The sequence below is a fragment of the Nannospalax galili genome, unplaced genomic scaffold (assembly GCF_000622305.1).
Source record: "Nannospalax galili isolate Female #2095 unplaced genomic scaffold, S.galili_v1.0 scaffold1188, whole genome shotgun sequence".
NCBI classification, from domain to species: domain Eukaryota; kingdom Metazoa; phylum Chordata; class Mammalia; order Rodentia; family Spalacidae; genus Nannospalax; species Nannospalax galili.
Genome location: NW_008358629.1, coordinates 623,761 through 643,729, shown reverse-complemented (window position 1 = coordinate 643,729; position 19,969 = coordinate 623,761). Strand labels below are relative to the sequence as shown.

General features: G+C 41.1%; 1 pseudogene; it reads left to right on the top strand.

Annotated features, from left to right (window-relative positions):
• The first annotated feature begins 9,653 nt into the window (after positions 1-9,653).
• Positions 9,654-19,969, top strand: part of LOC103724748 — a 17,519-nt pseudogene continuing 7,203 nt past the window's right edge.

The window sequence follows — 19,969 nt, the reverse complement described above, 5'->3', positions numbered from 1 at the left end:
TGCTGAGGCTGACATTAATGCTTCCTTAAGCTGTAGAAAGGCCTCTTTTTTTTAATATTTTCAATTCAAAGGACCATTTCCTCCCAGGCTCTGGTATAGTGGCTTAGCTATCTCAGTAAAGTTAGGTATCCAAAGCCTGCAGTTTCCAAATGTACCCAGGAATTCTCTCACTTGCCTCTTGTCCTGTAGCTCAGGAATTCTCAGGATGGCTTGAATTCTGCTCTGAAACAGGGTCCTGCTGCCTCCCTCCAAGTAAGACCCCAAATAAGTTACCTTGCTGTAGCACAGCTGGGCTTTTTTGGTAGACACAAAATACCCCAGTTGCTGGATGGTCTTGAGTAGCTCTTGGGTGGCTTATTGGCACTCTTCTGGAGTGTGGGCAGTAGACATTGATGAAAAGATTATCCACATACTGCAGATGAGTGATGTTTGGGTGCTCCTGTTGGTACACAAGCAGGTCTGCACGGAGGGCCTCACCAAATAGAATGGGGGAATTTTTGAATCCCCGTGGCAACCGTGTTCAGGTAAGCTGGCCACTGAACCCGGCTTCAGGATTTGTCCATTCAAATGCAAACAGGTGTCACCAAGCTTACAAGCTGAACAATGTCCAGCGGTCCATGGGAGGCCAGTCCTGGGGATATGCTTCTATCCATACCCTGAAAACTTTGTTTCAGCTCTGCAAGGAACTCACTCTTCTCTCTCTGTCTCCTCTCTTTTCTCTCCTCTCTCGGTTTCTCCTTTTTTTGTTTTCTCTGTCTCTTTCTGTCTTTTTCTCTCTGTATTTCTCTTTCCTCCTTTTTTTCTATTCCTCTGTCTTTCTTCCTCTACTTTCTCTGCCATTCTTCTTCTTTGCCTCTCTTTTCTCTTTTCTCTCTGCCTTTTTCTTTTCCTGCCTCTCTCGGGTCTGTCTCTCTCTTTTTTTTTCTCTTCTCTCAGTCTCAGTCTCTCGTTTCTCTGCCTCCCCCTCTGACTTTCCTTTTTCTTTTTGTTTTTCTCTCTGCTCCTGTCCCTTAGCAAGGACCTGCTGCTTCCTGTGGATATCTGGGGCTGACTAAGTTACAAAGGCAATATTATATGGCCTGCTGATTTTCAGGTGCATCTGGATCAATGGGAGTAAATTCCCAATATGCATTCCTGCACACTCCAGAAATTCTGTAGGGGACTCCTGACTTCCCTGAATAACTTCAATTACTTTGAAAAGATTGGTTGGTTTTTAGGTGCTCCTGCCCTCATTCTGGTCAGTAAAGTCTAGCTGTAGGTGTCTTAGTGCCTCCTTGTATTGACCAAGCTGACTCCATTTTGTACAAAGTTACCATTTTAGAAGCTTAGCCATAGTATATTTCTAGCTCAAGGATTGTTTTTAAGAAACCCTGACCCCTTCCCCTTTTCTCAGGGGTATGCAGCTGCATCCATTTGCTTTCTAGACACGTAGAAAACAAAAATTGTTATATGACTAACTCCTGATTTTGGCTTCTGTAACTTGCTTATTTTGCTATTTCAGGGCACCTTGACATGTAGTCTTTGAGCACCCTGTTATTCAGAGAGCATCCTGTCAACATTCCTTTTGTGGTTTTTTAAGCTTTAAAAGGTCCCTTTGACTTCTCCTCCCCACTGCAGCACACTAACCCGACTCAGAGTATGCAGTCCAAGCTAGCTTGAATAAAGGTTTTTCTATCCAAATCTGAATTGAGTCTGGTGGTCCTTTTCCTGGTAGTCCCAAGCTCCATAACATCCTTACCTCAGCAGGTATTAGGGTCCCAGTTTGGAGGAGTTGAGGGCAGAACTTGCTCAGTCCTCTCATCATATCCTCCTCTATCATCCCAAGGCCTCAGCTAAAATCCAATCTCTCTGTTCTGTCATGAAGAGGGCACCCGCCAAGGGGGCTGATAAGTAAAACAAAAAGTTTCCAACAAGCAGATAAGAGCCTGGGGTCTTTTCAGAGAAAGGAGGGTTTTGAATTTTTCAAATTATATAAATCACTACTGGAAAAAGGAAGACCATGAAGAGGGTGGTGTGTGTAAGGCAGGGAAATCTCAGGGAGTTGCGGGCACAGAGGGTTCCTCAGATACAGTTGAGTCCTGATCCAGATTTGGATCAGGGTCCCCTATAACCACTTGCCAAACCTTCTGGGAGACTTGGTGGTCGAATGGCCCCCATCATGTCATCCCACACTCAGGCTGAGTTGGGGGGAACATTCTAGCTCACAAAAAGTACGGAGTTTCCCAGGTGACATCTTGACTCCATTATCTATCTCATGGAATTCCTGAAAGTGGCATACCTAAGGGAGTCTTGGCTGTGCTTGGTCCAACTCCCATCTCTGAAACAGAACTTATAGGCACACCGAAAAATACAGATCCACCAAACAAAGGCAAGAAACATAAAAAGAGCAAAACAACAGAACAAACAATGTAGACTAAACAGACACAGACACAGGCATGCAGTGGCCACTTTCACTTATACCTTTAAACCATTCACACATCTAAACCAAAGGGGCACAGGAGGACGTCTTCTGCTGTCCCTGGGAACTGAGTTTAATGATTGCATCCAATCTACCCGAGGTCACCCTCCCCCAAAATGTCCAGACTTCCAGAGAAAAACATCACCAATTGGTTCTGTCCTAAGCACCATCATCCTGCAGGTTTCCCTTTTTTGCTTTTGTTTTGGTTTCAATTTGGAGCCTTCACAGTCACCAATTCCTGCAGGCCTCCATGTCTGCTAACAGGCTGTTCCCATCTCGGGCTTGTCCTGGGCTGGTGACTCTTCAATTTGTGGTAACCGGGGTTCCAGACTCCCTCAGGCTTCCAAGTCCCTTAGTGGGCTCACCCCCACGTTGGGCCTGTCCTGGACATCGGTTCCAGGTCTGGGGTCTCCCAGGATCTTGCTACGGCCTCCAAATGTTACAGAGTTCAAGACCACCAGGAAAAGACCACTGGACCCAACTCAGATTTTAATTAGCCAAATTATTGCTGTAGCAAGACTGACAGTCCCCAGAGGCCAGATAAGGGACTGCAGTGAAGCTGGGAGGGGAAGGGAATCTTTTCTAAAGACAGAAACCACAAACAGTTGCAAGGACAGTGGGGTCACACTGACCCTTAAATGCAGCAATAAGCAAGTGTACGAAGCCAAAACAAGCAATTGTTAGTCATTTTCTTAACAGATGTATACAGACCTTGACAGTAAGGGGCTTTCTGATTATTATTATTATTCTAGCATATTACCAAGAAAGACAGGATATTGTTTAGGTTATTTTCCCTTGGGTGGGCAAGAAGCATGGCTGCAATGTCTGGGTGGTGATATTCCTTTCTGTGGTCAGCTATTTCTAAAAGAAAAACAAACTTCTGAGGAAGATCAACTAAGTTCAGACCTTGAGCTGGCTGCTTCTCTGATTTTAAAATCTTAGGTGGCTACTTTATACAAAATGGAGTTTCTCTAGTCATTACAGTCTAAGGGCTTTTTGTATTGTATCTTTTAAATGAACATATTTTTGTTTTACTAATCCTTTTTGATCACCATTTAGTCTCCAATTCATTAACTCCTACCATGATTTTTATTAGATCTTCTATCTGTGTTTGGGGAGATCATCTTGTTCTAATTTTTCTAAAATATATGGTACATGGTTAAATACTTTGACTTCTCCCTTATTTTGTAATATAAGAACTTACAGATAGGTCTTTCCCATTAGAAATTGTTTTTCAGTTTCACAAATATTCTAAGAATTCATGATTTTGCTTTCATTTGATTCTAGGAAGTTTTAAAATCTTCATTGACTTCATCCCTGAGACTGATCATTGAGGACTACATCGAAGAGTGTTAAGTGTGTTTTCTTTCTGTAGTTTCTCTTGGTAGTGATTACTAGTTTTATTATATTAAGATTGCTAAGATATAAGATTATTCTATTTCTTTGTATATACTGACTTGTCTGAAGTGAGATCTATTTTATAACATGTTCTATGGGTTGCTGAGCAGAATGTGTAGTTTGAATCTACTGAGTGGCATAATCACTCAGTGTTTGCTATGTCCATTTCATATACAGTATATATCTGACGGTTCTTTATTGATTTTGTTTGGATAATATATCTGGAGGTGATAGTTGTTGATATCTCTATTATTGTACATGAACTGTTTTCACATTCTGCCCAGTAGTGTTAGTTTTATGATACATGGTATAACAGTGTTGATGATTGTATATTTTCAATGGTCATAGCCTGTTGATGAACTGTTACAGTTATTAATATATATTGACAATATTTGTCTCTTCTGGATAAGTTTGTCTTGAAATCTAATTTGTCAGATATGAGCATAGATATCCCTTGTAGCTTCCTCCTCCTCCCACTATCTTGATAAATTGACTCCAGTGCATTCTCCTTAGTGTCTATGTTTAGTGTCATTGATATTGTTTTTCCGTGTAGCAAATAGGCCTTACCATTAATCTAATCAGCCTGTTTGTGTCTTTAGATCCGATAGTCAACAGGATTGACATTTAGAATTATTATTGTGAAGACTCTTCTCAAGAACTAACCAGTCCCAGTGTTGCTTGATTTATGAGATCAATGAGATCAAGGCAGTTCAGCATAATATTCCTATAGACAACAGGGATTTTCTCATCCTTGGCATTTTTTGGCAGATTCCCAGGTTGGATTCAATATGATCTGTTTTCTTTCACCTATATTTTATCAAGGATTTTCTGGTTACCGCCTTGTATACAACTGATGATTTCTATTTTGTCCTTTGTTCAGCTACTTCAATTAGTTCCTTCCAGTGCTGTCATGGTTGAGAATGTCTTTCATCTTCCTCTGTATATCTGGTCCCTGTAAGTATCTTCCTGAAGTCTGGCTTGGTGGCCTTCAATTGCTTGACTTTGTTTTTTTTCCTCAGAAAGTCTATTTTTCCATTTTCTTTTGGAATAGATAACTTTGATGCTTGACAGTTATTTCCTTTCAGCACTTAAAATATTGCATTCCATGTTTTCCTGGGTTTTATGCTGTCTGGTATGTGGTCTGATGTCGTTCTGATGGCTTAGTCTAAGACTTTCTATTTTTTTTCTCATATTTTAAATATCAAATCTTTGCTCAGTAGCCATAGAATATTGTTTGTGTCCTTAGCCTTTCATTTACTTCTAGTGAATCTTAGAGGAGTCGTTCTCCAGTGATCTTCAGTTTGAAATCTAATTGCTTCTTTTGCTCAAATGTGCATTAATTTCCCTATGCTTGGAGGAATTCTCTTCTGTGAGCTCACTTTTTAGGAATTACAAGTTTTAGATTTCATTTCTCCTCTTTTTTTACCCCTAGATTCTTAAATTTGGTTTCTTAGTCATGTTCCAGCATTCCTGAAAGAATGTGTATTCTTTATTTTTTACGTTATTGATGCATAAATGTAGAAATTCCTTGAAATTTTCTTCCACTTTAATGTTCATTATTTCAACTTATATATAGTTTGCTAGTGAAGCTTTAGAAAATGTGTTTTGAGTTATTGAGTTTTTTTAGTTACAATAGTTCTATGTAATTTTTTTCAAATTCTCAATTTCTTAATTTTTCAGGTGGAGTTTTGTATTCTTAGTCCTACAACAACCACTTCAATTTTGGCATTCAGCATTGGAAGGTTATGATCTTTTGATTTGATTTTCATATTTCTTACATTTCTGTGTTATGATTTGTGCATCACATGGGATTGCTATCTTTTGTAGATTTCTTTGTGGATATCAGTGAAGAGAGTACTTTGAGGGCTGAATCTCTGGTACTAGTCAGGGAGTAGAAAAGTAATCTCTGTAACAGCTACAGCACCAAATCAGACCATATTTTGAAATAGACATAAAATTGTTTAAAGTCACATAGTATATCACAAATTAGATTTGAACAGGAAATCACAAAAATAATGTATAGTGAAATGTGAAGCTAAAACTGATTTGGGGTAAAAGTAGAAATAGGAAATGAATTAAATAAGAGTCTTGGGCAGGAAAGGAGAAAAATAAGAAGAATCAAGTTTAAATAAACATAGGAAAGTGAAGAAGACAAAAGTAGCATGTTAGGTAGAGGAGCTAAAAGAGTAAAAGAAAAGTATGAGTGTACCGTTAAGATCAAATACGTGAACCAAATTAGGTAAATGTAAGTAACTGAATGAAAACTAGAAGCTTTAAAATGGATGTAAAGGAAAAATAGTTCTAAAATTGTAGTAGAAAGAAAACAGAAAACAGGGGAAACACAAGGGGAAAGACAAAATTTGAACCTGTGTGAGTATTAGAGCCACTTCTTTCTTGGTCCGCAAACATTGAAGTTTGTCTGGTGGGCATTTGGAGAATTAAATTTGAATAATCTTTTTTTTTTATTAACTTCGTGGCCTGGTGCTCAGCCCCAAGCAGTTAAGGGTCAGTTGTCTGACACCTGTGGAGACAACTTTTTGGAGCTTCCATTTTTGTGTACCGGTAACCTATACTGTTCACACATAGCTTTGATACCTGTAGGGAGGACTCTCGACTTTAAAAACACTGAGGTTGATAGTGTCCATTCCAGGAGGTATCTTAGAAGCGTGTTTTAATAGTCAGGGAAGAAAAGAGATCACTGAGATTTGCTTTGGGGGTTCAGTCTCAGAGAATTCATGTCCCACCAACAGGAGACAGTATATGAGAGGGGGAGGCTCCTGAATACTAAGGCCCTGTCTTTTCTTCACCTAACTTTTGTTTTTTGTTTATATGGTTTTGTTTTCTTTTTAAAGTATTGTTTGTTTGTGCTTGTGAGTTTGACTGCAGGTGGTGCATGCCTCCGATATCTTGTGGAGGTCAGAGTACAATTCTTGGTAGTTTTTTCCTTCTACCTTGGTGTACTGGATAGCTTTAGTTGTCAACTTGACACACCTGGGTATAGGGAGGCTCATTTGGAGAATTGCCTCCATTGGACTGGCTTGTCGCCATGTCTATGGGGCATTTTCTTGAACGTTGTGTGATGTGGGAAGGCCCAGCCCACTGTGGGTGGTGCCACCCATGGGCAGGTGGTTCTGTATTATATAGGAAGGCAGGTTGAGCATGGGTCAGGGGAGCAAGTCAGTAAGTCGTGTTCCTCCATGGTCTGTGTGCCAAGTTCCTGCCCTGAATTCCTGACTTGGCTTTCTTTGATTGTGATCTGGGAGATGTAAGTCAAATAAACCTTTTCTTTCCTAAGTTGGTTTTGGTCAGAGTGTTTGGTTACAGCAATTGAAGAGAAACTAAGACAGAAATTGATATCAGAGAGTGGGCTGTTGCTGTGATAGACCTGACTTTGGTGTTTTTAGGAGGACTGTGGAAGTGTTTAGAACTTAGCTTAGAGCTTTGTGAGCTGTTGCTGTGGAGCTTGGAACAGTTCTGCTGGAAGAGGTATAAATGTTGGAGGCTTGGCTTGTGAAGCTTCAAAGGGAAGTAAAGATTATTAGGGCAGTTTGTGTGGTATTTTGAATTGAGAATCTGGGGATTCTGGTCAGCTGGGGCTGAAGAATCAGCTGTGATTAAGAAGAAAACAGAACCACTGAAGTGAAATCTTTGCTTTACTGGGGAAATTGATACTGGTTAGCTGGGGCTGAAAAATCAGCTGTAACAAGAGACCAGCATTTCTTAGGCAAAATCTTGAGAAGTATTTCCCCAGTATCAGCACACAAAAGCTATGGTCCAGAGGGCCCCAAGCCTCCATCTCAAGCTGTAAGCAGGACTTGGTAATATGTTAAGAGTCTCCTGCATGGTTTTGGTGTTGAAAGTATGAAGGAGTCACAGACAGCAGCTGAGTCTTTGCACCCTGAAAGGCCAGGAAAGACTGTTGGTGAAAGTTCAGCCTCAGTTGCAGTGAAGACCCCCAGGACTGAAGGGATCATGGAGAAAATCTGAGGCTTTATATCCTGAGAGGCCAGAAGAGTCCATTGATGTAGGTGAAGCCTCAGCTTCAGTGGAGACCTCAGCATTTTGGAGATGCCAGGACCATCGAATGATCACCAAGGGCAGCAGCAGATGTGGAATGGAACCAGGCTTGGCCTGCCAGATGAGCTACATATGCTATGGACCACAGAGCCAGAGAAGTAGAGCTGCCAAAATCATTTGGGGCCTGGAAGATCATGAGTGAATCCCAGATGTCCAACCTTGAGCTACTTTGCTGGACTTTGCTTTTGTTTAAGTGTGTCTGAGTCTGATTCTTCCCCTTTGAAATAAAACAGTACATTTTTTTTAACTTTGCAGGTGCTCACAGCTGAGAGACTTTTAAAAGAGACTTTGAACTTTTAAAGTGTTAGAGATATTAAGTACTGTGGGACTTTTAAAGTTGTACTGTTTTATTTTATGATAGTACTATTAATTTCATACCTTGGGGGTAAGAAATGGAAGGTTTATGGTTTAATAATGATGTGTTTGTGTGTCAAGTTGGCAAGGGTCAATTGTACTGGATAGCTTTAGTTGTTAACTTGACACACCTTGGTAGAGGAAGCCTCATTTGGAGAATTTTGTCAGTTGGACTGGCCTGTGGCCATGTCTATGGGGCATTTTCTTGATTGTTGAGTGCTAAGGGAAGGTCCAGCCCCTGTGGGTGGTGTCACCCATGAGCAGGGAGTTCTGTATTGTATAAGAAAGCAGGTTGAGCACAGGCAAGGGGAACAAGCCACTAAGCAGTGTTCCTCCATGGTCTGTGCTCCAGTTTCCTGCCCTGAATTCGTACCTTGGTTTCCCTTGATGATCACCTGTGGCAAAAAAGATGTAAACCAAATTGGTATTGGTCAGCATGTTTTGTCATAGCAATTGAAGACAAACTAAGACACTTAGGAACTTGGACTGAAATCATGCCAGGCTTGCCCAGTAACCACTTTTACCTGGGGAGCCATCTTGCCTGCCTTGATTTTGTATTTTTGAGACAATGTCTTATGTAGCACATGCTGACATTGTTCTGAGAGTGCAGCCAAGGATTTGATTGCTTTGAACTTATGATCCTCCTGCCTCTATTACTTATTTACTGGCAATGCGAACCTGAACCACCTTGCTTGTGTTTTCCCCCTACTTTTCCTCTTTACCATGAGACATAGATACAGCTTCTAAACTGCTGTATTATACTGACACATTATACATTCATGACTGCTTAAGACTGGGCTGAAATTAAAATTCTGTGGTAAAAAATGACTGTTTTACTCTCTTCTACCTTCTCTGGTGTGGGAATGATGCTTACCAATATCTTGTGAGGGCTGCCAAATATATGAGACTTGATATGTGAAATCTTCATAAGGTGCATGACTGTAAATATGGAAGTCCAACTGTATTTGTATTTCAGATATGTGAAACATTACTATTATTCAAAGAATCTGAGCTATAAGAGTGTGTAGTTTGAAAAGTGTCTCTCTTTCCTCCCCTCTTTTCCTTAGTTCAAATTTCCCATTTCTTTCCCATTCTTCACTGCAGGGATAATCTTCTGTTTCTCATCTGATATCTCCTGTATTTATTTTGCACAAAGGAAAGGCAGTATGTTTTTTTGTATTACCTTCATACATGAAGGATAGCATACTAATATATTTCTTTCAACTTTGTCTTCTTTCATCTAATGTCATTCCATGAAATGTCTCCCTATTATTTCTTAAGATTTTCATTGCTCTTTTTAAAATATTTTCTTATTTTTTGTTTTTATGTGTATGAGTGTATTGCCTGCATGTATGTGAGTGCACCCATGCGTGCCATGTCCACAGAGGTGAGAAAAGGGCATCAAATTCCCCTGGAACTGAAGTTATGAATGGATGCTAGCCACCGTGTGGGTGCTAGGAATCAAATCTGGGCCTTCTGCAAGAGCAGACAGTCCTCTTAATCACTGAACCATCTCTCCAGCCCCTCATTGGTCTTTTTAACACTTGCATCATAGAATATTTGTATGACTGTGTCATATCATTCTGTAACCATTCATTTATGCATTTTCTTTTCTTTTTAAAAAAGTTTTATTACTGCCGGGCTTGGTGGTCTGCCTTTAGTCCCAGCACTCAGGAGGCAGAAGCAGGCAGATCTCTGTGAGTTCAAGGCAAACCTGGTCTACATAGTGAGTTCCAGGCCAGCTGGGGCTACAGGGAGACCCTGTCTCAAAAAGACCAAAAAAGTTTTATTTATTTTCTTAATTGTGTATGCACGTGTTGCCTGCATGTATGTAAGTGCATCCATGTCATGCAGTGCCTGTGGAGGTCAGAAGAGGGTGTCGGATCCCTGAAATTGGAGCTATAGACAGTTGTTAGCTACCATGTGGGTGCTTAGAATCAAACCCAAGTCCTCGGTAAGAGCAACCAGTGCTCTTAACCTCTGAGCCATCTCTCCAGCCCCATTTATGCATGTTTTCTTAAGTGTGTCCAACAGTTTGAAATTATAAATAGTGCTTCAATAAATATCATTGGGTATACATATCATTGTATTTGTGGAAATAGATCTTCATAGGATATTTCCAACATAAGTCAGTTTGTAAGCTGTACCTTAACTAGAGCTCTCTAAATATATCTGTCTGATTCATGACATGTTCTTTTTCTAAATGTTTTATAAATTGCTAGCACTGGTTGCAAAGAAGAGACAGTTGAGAACTCTCAGGACTTCTAAATGCTTTTCTCCCTGATACAGGTTAAGTAAGATGGACCCCTAAGGACCCAGCCACATTGTTAGATCTTGATCTACAGAGTCTACTGAATAATGACCCTGCAACCATCCATGCTCTGGAGGAGATCCGAAGAGGGTTTTTTTTTAAAGTTTTTGAGATAATTTATTATATATATGTATATGTATATATATTGAACTTTTGTAGTGTTGTATAACAGTTCTTAATCAAATTTAGACCCCCCTCCCCCATCCATGCCTCCCTCGTCTTCCCACCAGACCTCATGTATTCCACCATACTTGTTAAGTCCTATCCAATCAGGCATTTGTACCCAAATGTTCTTCAGTGTAAATTCATCCACTGGAGTCTAGTCAGCTCATCTAGAGATTGTATATAAGGCATACTTTCTCTCACCTAGCAACAATCAGTCTCCAATAGTTTTCTGTATAGTGCCTGCCTATCACCTATTTCTCTCCTCCCTTTTGAGCCCTTGTTTAATGGAGTTGGCATGGGTTCTGTGCTCAATGACACCACTGCCACAAGTTCACATGTTCAAGTTTCCAGTGGCCTGAAAGCCTCTGCTTCCCTGTGTTCATGAACCAGCCCTGGCTCTTACAATCTTTCCACCCCTCTTCTGCAATAGTCTCTGAGCTGTGGGTGGATGAGGTTCCATATAGTAGTCCTAACCTACACTCTTAGGTCTCTTTGTTCTTTAAAACTTGGACCGTTGTGGCTTTCTGTGTACATTGCACTCTGTTGTATAAAGAAGCTTTATTGGTGAGAGTTGAGGGATGCATTAGTTTTCTCTCTACCCCTTGTTCTGCTATGTTCCAAGAGCCTTGTTATAGCGATTCAACCGTAGTTGTGTCACCTAACACTGAGCATCTTTCAGACATATGTTCTCTGTGTGTGACCAGATGTGCATTCCTGCAGTAGCCTCCATCTTTTGCAAAAAGAAGCTTCTTTAATGAATGTTGTATGGTATGCTTGTCTGTAATGATAAGGATTCATATTTAGAATATGGTAAGATATTTCATTTGTCTAGAGGTATGAAAGAGATAGAGTTTTCTCTAGGATTTGTGTCCTCTTCTGCCATGTGTATTTGGCTGAGTTTACAGTGCCACCCATGAGTTCACGCCGATTAAGAGGACTTTAAGTCCAATTAGGTAGCTGTTGATTGCCTACCAGATAACAGTGCCACTACTGCACTAATAGAGGTAGTTTGCCATGCTGGCAATATGGTTATTAGGCTTTAGGATTGGGTTAGACCATTGTTTGTTTTTCTTCCTTGGCAGTTTGCATATCATCATTTAACTTTGGTTAGAAGGCTTCTAGGTCAGTTCCTGCTCCATTGCTTCAAGTCCTGTATGCTAAGTATATCTTGTCTTCAGCGGTGGGGTCTTATCTATAACAGGCAATAGCCTGTGTTATTTTGGGAGTCTCCTGGACCATGCTCACCAACCACTCAAAGGGAAGTCTCTTCTGTCTGGCACTGTGTTCCTTGACAAGTAGTTCCCAGGTATACATGCAAGAGAGCTTTCTGTTCCATTGTTCAATGCTGCTTTCAAAGGTAAACATAAGAATACTCTCAAGGCAATAGTGAAGATTTGGCCCTTTATCTGTCTCCATATTGGCACATTAAATATATAGGGTTCACAGCGTGAACTCTTGAAAGCCATGGTTGAGAGTCTTCAGGTCCTTCCTACCCAGAACTCAGCTTCTTGGGAAGACTATTTATAATATTGGCATGGCAAGACAGCAGGGCTACATGTCAGAGTATTCATCTCTAAGAGATTGTTAATGAAAGTGCTGAAAAAGAATGAGGCTCTTAGCCCTACACTTGGGGTCACTTTAAAAATAGATGTATATAGTGCTGGATATGGAATTGTAAGTGATTAAGGATACTATACATTGATTTACAGAATGAACATTATTACATAGAAGAAGGACATGAATTTTTAAGTCTCTTGTGGATAGGAGGAGACTAAAGGATAATAAAACTAATGAACAATATTGAATTTTCATGGGAAAGACTTGTCTGTATTCAGTATGAGAGTTCCAAATAAGCATAAAAGGATTGTTTTGAACCTGTGGAAATCTATATACTTGAGGAGATCTCATGAGAACTTTTTGTTCTAGTGTTCACTACTACCTTTATGGGTGGATATAAGACAACACTCACAGACATTTTGAAGCTTTGGCCGTTACTCTTTCTCCATATCAGGACATACAATGGACTCCTGAATCCTGTGACTTAAGGTCTTACCATGAATTACTCTTCTTTGTAAGACTATGCATAATAATGACATAGTAAGATCAAAAGAGAGGACCAGCTGATCTGCCAGAGTTAGTTAATGATGAATTCTAAAAATGCATGTGAGGTGGTTGTTGAGGTCATTTAAAAAACTCTAATGTCATACAGAGATAATTATTTTTGTCATAGTGGAGCTTGAGGGTACACTTGATATACTTACTTGACAGATTACATAGAAGAAACACACTAAGACTGTGGGAATTATTGGAAAATACAGGATAAAAATAATAAAGGCTGTTGTGCTTGCATAAGAAAGATTTGTTGATAGTTGTATATGGCATTAAGAGCAAAGGGGGTCTTTGTCCTTACATGTTGTCATTGATCCTGCTGGGTTCCATTAATGTTTGCTAACTCTTAGATCTTATATTTCCTCTTTTCCTTACAGGTCCCCTAAACTGAAGATTCTAGGTTTAAGATATGACAGGATGTTTTCTGCAGGACCATATGCCCTGGAATCAGTACTAATTCATTAATCTGTCTTCATTGTTGTGCTTCTTCTGAACTCTCTGCACTGAAAAGAGCAGCTCTGTGTAGTACTGTGAATGCAGAATCTGAGGTTCACTCCTCTATTCAGTCTATGCAATTGATAGTGGATCTTCTCCTTGATGGTACCTTGAAGGAGAGGGATTTTTGTCTTTGCTTCTGAGTAAAGTAAAGCCAAGCTTAGGATTCTTGCCCTTCTGCTGCCCAGATTTGCAAATTGATCATATAACTACAAATACACCCTGATTTTCCTATATCTGAAATATCTTGATCACCTGGCAGTTGAGAGGGCTCTGAATGAAGTCACTAAAATTTTGTCTTGGGTAGTCCATCTGCACAGACTTTGTCTAAGATCACTTGTAGGTCCTCGAATGGGAAAGTCTTTAAGACTTTTAGCATTTACCTGAGGCATATGGCCAACCTCACAGAGCTCAACCTGTCTTCAATCTGTCTCAAAGATCATCTCAGCAATCTAGTGAGGTGAGTAATCAACTGGACTTCATGAGTAGCCAGCCTGCTTTTAAGACAGGAGAGAAAACATTCTTGAATATCAACCATCTCCACATAAAGCTTTTCTCCTTCCACATCACTATGGGTAATGCTGGGAGTTTAGAAGCACGCAGGAGAGAGTGCCTTTCCCCATGGAATAGAAATACAGGAGTTCAATAAGTAAGCATTTAGTCAACCATGTGTAGACATTCCATTGAGACCAGCAATATGGTGAAAGGAACATGTAGTCCATTTTCATCCTTCTGGAGAAGAAGAGGAACAATGGAGATGGAGAAAGACCTTATGCTGTAGCACTGATGCCCAGCATCATAGCCAGATAGCCATAGTTCATAATGTCAGATCATTTTGCTAATCTGTTATCTCCAAACTTTAGGCCATGAATGTAGAAGTTGTAATTTAGGGACTAGACAAAGGAAGCTTCCAGAAATTTAGTTCCTTCCTGTGTTTTATCCTTACTAAATTGTTGAATAAGTTCCACCTTTGATTATTTTGTAATTACTAGGTTAATTAATATTTTTAATCAATTGGACAAAGAGTGCAGAAAAGAAAATAATAGAGAATAATAGAATCAGTAGTGTGCAATGATATTTGGGCATGAAATAAATATGATCTACATCTCAATTGGCATTATTTATAGATGGATGAATATTTTTTGCTTTTGTGAAGTGTCAAAGTAAATAATGTGATGGCTTCCCTTCACAGAGATCTGAATACATTTTCGAATCTTTATCTGGGACTCATTTCCAGTGTGTATTGTGGTACTTAGTAGTTTCTTTTCTTTTTAAAATTTTATTTTATTGTATGAGTGTGTTGCCTGCATGTATGTAAGTGCATGCATGCCACACAGTGCCTGGGGAGGTCAGAAGAGAGTGGCTTATCCCCTGGAACTAGAGTTACAGACAGTTGTTAGCCATCATGTAGGTGCTGGGACTTGAAATTGGGGTCCTCTGTGACGGCAGCTACCTACAGCTGAGTCATCTCTCCAACTCTGCTTTTCTTTTTTCTTTTATAATTTTTTTATGCGTATGAGTGTATCACCTGCATTTGTGTATGTTACACGCGAGCCATACAATGCCTACGGCGGTCAGCCATCGTGTGGGTGCTGGGATTTGAACCTAGGTCCTCTGTAAGAGAAGCTAATGCTCTTAAAAGCTGAACCATCTTTCCAGCCTCACTTTTCTTTTTTAATTATTATTTTTATTTTTTTTAAATGTGTATGAGTGTATTACCTGTTTGTGTTTAAGTGCACCCATGCCATGCAATGCCTATGAAAGTCAGAGCAGGTGGAGGATGGCCTGGAACTGAAGTTACAAACAGTTGTTAGCTGCCATGTAGGTCCTGGGAATCGAACCCAGGTCCTTTGCAATAGCAGCCAGTGCTCTTAACCTGGAGCCATCTCTCCAACCCCATCTTTTAGACCCGTATTTTTCTTTTATTTTAGGATTTTTTTTTTTTACTTTGATGCCCAGATTTGTCTTCAATAAGAAAGAAGAGACCACCTCCCCAGGCTCCAAAATTCTGCGACTTTAGATAACTTGGCAAATTTCTTTGCCAGGAGAAATTGGGACAGTAAGATATATCAGTGTCTTCCAGTAACTGGTTCCTTAATTTTCAGTGTAAAACATTTTATGACTTTGTCCACTAAATCTGTTAGTTCTGAGCTTGAGACCTGGTCTGGTAGAATCCCTGGTCACGCAGTGCTTATGTCACACTCACAAGTTTATTATAGGGTCAGCTTTTTTTTTCCCCCCCCCGTCTTTTTGAGACAGGGTCTCCTTGTAGCCTCAGCTAGCCTGGAATTATGGAACTCGCTATGTAGACCAGGCTGGCCTTGAATTCACAGAGACCCTCCCTGTCTCTGCCTCCCAAGTGCTGGGACTAAAGGCATGCACCCCCACACCCGCCATACAATCACTTTTTTTATCTACACGGATTGAGGCAGGTGTACAGGCAGTTGCGAAAGCCTGGTGGTAATTCGGCCGCTCAGGCGCCTCACAGTACTGCTTTGCACGGAAGGATCTAGGGACTAACGAGTCAGCTGACCTAGCTCAGCCAATCAGAATCTGCTAGCGATGCTTACGTTTTAGGACCACGGGCTGAGGTAGCCATTGCAACGCTGGAATTTGGCGCCTTCAGTCTGCTCCGAGGAGCGCCTCTTCCAAGTTGCTGCCACCGCGGATTTTCTGAAAAAATCAGGACTTTCTGGACCTTCGTACTTAGGTAAACAGTGTCTTATAGATATATTGATCCTGTTTGGGGCTAAAAGTCCCAGACTGAAGGTTGAGGGATAAATATGGGACGTAGTTCGGTTGCTCCCGGTTAGTGTTTTCTCGAGGCTTCTTTTTGTTCAGAGGTGTAATGGGCTGCAAGTACCTGATTTAGCATTTCAAACTCTCTTTAAACTTCTCTGTATCCTTTATCCTCCTTTCAAAGATTTATATTCCTCGAATGGGCATGGTGGCATTTCCAGGTCTGTGCTGAGAGGATTCTGTGTCAGTCTGGGACAATGTTCTGGGACCCCCATCTCAAAAAGTTACATAACTCGTTCGTGTCTTTCTTTTGTGGGTAATTAAGTTTTATGTGCCTACCTTTTCAAGCAGTAGGGTCTTAACTGTAGATATTTCTTTCCCCTTTTAAAATTATTGTTTTTAAAATGTTTCTTGTAGGCTGTAGAAATGGCTTAGTGGTTAAAAGCACTTGCTGTTCTTACAGAGCCTGTATTTGGTTCCCAGGACTGACATGGCATCTAGCAGCCATCTCTAACTCCAGCTCCAGACAATCTGGTGCTCTCTTCTGGCATCTCTGGGTACTGCATGCTTGTGGTTCAATATACACAAATACACACATCCAGAAAAATACAAATAAAGTAGAAAAAAATCTTTACATATGAAGCCAAAACATTCTCACCACCCTGTTGTAGATGGGCGTGATTTCATTTCATACAATGGTCCCTTTACAGTTTTGATTTTTTTTCAGACCATATTTGCAGTCTGTTCTGGACTTCACATCTCTGAAACATTTGAAGATTCGTGGTCAGGTAATTTTTTTCAAATTTCTGTGAAATTCTGTCTTACTTGAAAATTTTAACACATGCGTAAGGCTGGAGTTCTTGTGTCATTTCTAACATAAATTAAAAGGACTGCAGAGGTAGAGTTAGGTGATATATTAAAAGGCATGTGGAATGGGACAAAAGAGTATTTTCAAAATGGTTTTCAGTCACTCACAAAAAACGTAGTCGAGGAATTGGGGAGGCCCCTCAGACTGCAAGATGGTCAGAACAGGGCAGAAAAGCATCTAGGGCTTTCATCTAACCCTGCAGACTCCACAGCCCAAGTGAGAAGGCTGCAGAGGGCAGGAGCCTGTTTATGGCCCTTTCTGAGAAAGCTGGTGGCACAACCAAGAGTGGCCTTGCAGGAAGCCTTTCTGGAAAGAGAAAAGCAGAGAAATCGCAAATAAATATCCCCACAAGGACCTGCCTGTTTTGGGGAGACCCCACTCATGTCAAAGCAACCAGGACTGTGCTTGGAGCAATAGAGAAAGAACGAGAGATGGAGAGGGAGAGGGGGGAGAAGAGAGGGGAGGGAGAGACAGAAAGAAGGGGAGAGGAGAGGGAGAGAGAGACAGAGAAAGAAAGGGGGAGGGAGAGAGGAGAGAGAGAGAGAGAGAGAGAGAGAGAGAGAGAGAGAGAACACACCTGGGGGAGGGTTAGGCTCCCCAAGAAGCTAGAAAACTTCCACTCACAGCCAATCTGACCTTGAGTCAAAGTTGGCAAAATCAACTCCTTTACAGATCTACATTTAAATTCAACTTTCCCCACTTTGAGAATTCACCACCTGGGTCCCACTGCCCACCTCCACTAAGTCAAGTACTGAGTAGGAGAAAGTGATCAGTGCAAACCCACCCATTGCCAAATGTTTACATTCCTTACCTCAGAACTTTGCGTAGCAATTATAGCACCATATTCACCTGAAAACATGGTGACAGTGTATGCCTATTAGTGTTCAAGTATTGTCAGAAAGCCCTTGTGATTTCCATTCCCATGACCCCTAACTTTAAACAATCCAAGCTCAGGATGCCTCCCCCAAAGGCTAAGTCAGGTACATGTCCGTATAAGTAGCCGCCATAGTTCAGGCCCTGGGCTGGGGCTGGGGAAATTCTCCTCAGTTGGCAAAAGGCATTCCACCATGCTTTCCATTTTTACTAACAGCCTCTTCTGGACAGAAACTTCTGGGCTATCGCCTGCATAATGGAGGCTGGAAACTTCTGGACTGTTGCCTACATAATGAAGGCAGCGGCTTCAGCTCAGGGTGGTCGGGGGCAAGACACTATTGAGTCTGTGTGGCAGGGGATGCTGCTGCTGCTGCTGCTTCTTCTTCTTTTTCCTCCTCCCCCTCCTCCCCCCCTCCCCCCTCCTACTCCTCCTCTTCCTCCCTTTGATAGGGCACAGCCATCCAGCAGAGTCCCGAGGCTCTGGAGTGTTGGTATTGACTTGGCTGCCAGACTGGCCAGGGCAGGAGTGGAAGCAGGACTGAGGCCTGGGCCTGCCCTGGCTTGGCCCTTGATAACTGAACAGGCCTTGAAGCTGAGCAGGCCTTGAAGCTGTGCAAGGAACCAAGTTGTGAAACTGAGCAAGCCGAGCAGGCTGCACAAGCTGTGCAGCCCTGTGAGCCTCCGAGCAGCACATGCCACACAGGCTTTGAAGCTGTGCAAGCAGCTCAAACTTCGAAGCCCTGCAAGCCGGGTAGGCTGTGCAAGCCACTGATCCTGGGCACCACCAGCCACAGAACATCAAATGGTGCTGGTCCACTGTATTTTCTTAACTTTTGTCTTTTGATTCTATGATTTCTGGTATCTTTTAAAATTAGTATTTGAGGAACTGGAGAGATGTCTCAGTAGTTAATAACATTGGCTGTTCTTGCAGAGGGCCAAGGTTCAGTTCCCAGCACTAATAACCATCTGTAACTCCAGTTCCAGGTGATCCATTGTCTTCTGACCTCTGCAGGCATTGCACTACAGAGGTGCATTTACAAACATGCAGGCAACACACTCATACACATAAAAATAATAAAACATTTTAAAATTAATATTTATTATGTGTGTATGAGTGCAGGTGAGTGTGAACCACAAATCTCTTGTGGGGGGTCAGAGGATAGTTTTGGGGGGACTCTTTTCTCTTGCTATCTTGTGATTGAACTCAAGTTTTCAGATTTGCTCAGTAGGAGCCCTGGTTTTGGTTTTTTCAGACAGTGTTTCATGTAGCCCATGTTTGCCCTGATCTCATAATGTAAGGAAGGATTGCATTGACCTCATGATCTTCCTGTCTCTACCTCTTAATTATTAAGTAAGTGCTGTCTCTACCTCTTAATTATGAATAATTACCTCTTAATTATTGGTAATGCAGACCCGTGCCACCTTGCTCGGGTTTTGCCCCTTCTTTCCCTCCCTTGTGACAGGGACACAGCTTCAGATCTGCTATATTACAGTGGAATTTCATGCTTTCTTAGTACTAGACTGAAGTTAAACTTCTGTGGCAAAAATTTAGGTTTTACTATCTTTCATTCTCCAGGCTTGGTGTGGGAACGATGCTCAACAGTATTTTAGGGGGTGGCTAAATTTATGATATCCGAGATGTGAAACCCTTAGAAGATGCAGGTTTTAACAGAAGTCAAACTGCATTTGTATTTTGTATTTGAGAAACATTACTAGTATTCAGGGAGTCTAAGCTATAAATGTGTGTATTTCAAAACTGCCATTCTGTCTCCTCCCTTCTCCCTTCTCCCCTGTTCTCAATTCCATTTTCTTGCCTATCCTTCACAGTAAGGTTAACCTGTCTCTTCAGTTTCTGCTATGATCTCTCCTGTATTATTTTGCACAAAGGAGAGGCAACATGCTTTCATAGATTACCTTCATAAATGGATAGCATCACACACACACACACACACACACACACACACACACACACGCTCACTCACATCTTCTTTCTCTCGTCATTCCTTAAAATGCCTCCCTATCATTTTTTAAGAGATTTTCTTTTTCTCTTTTCACACTTGTATTTGACTGGTATTTGTATTGGCTGTGCCATATCAAACATTAACCACTGATGAAGTTTATA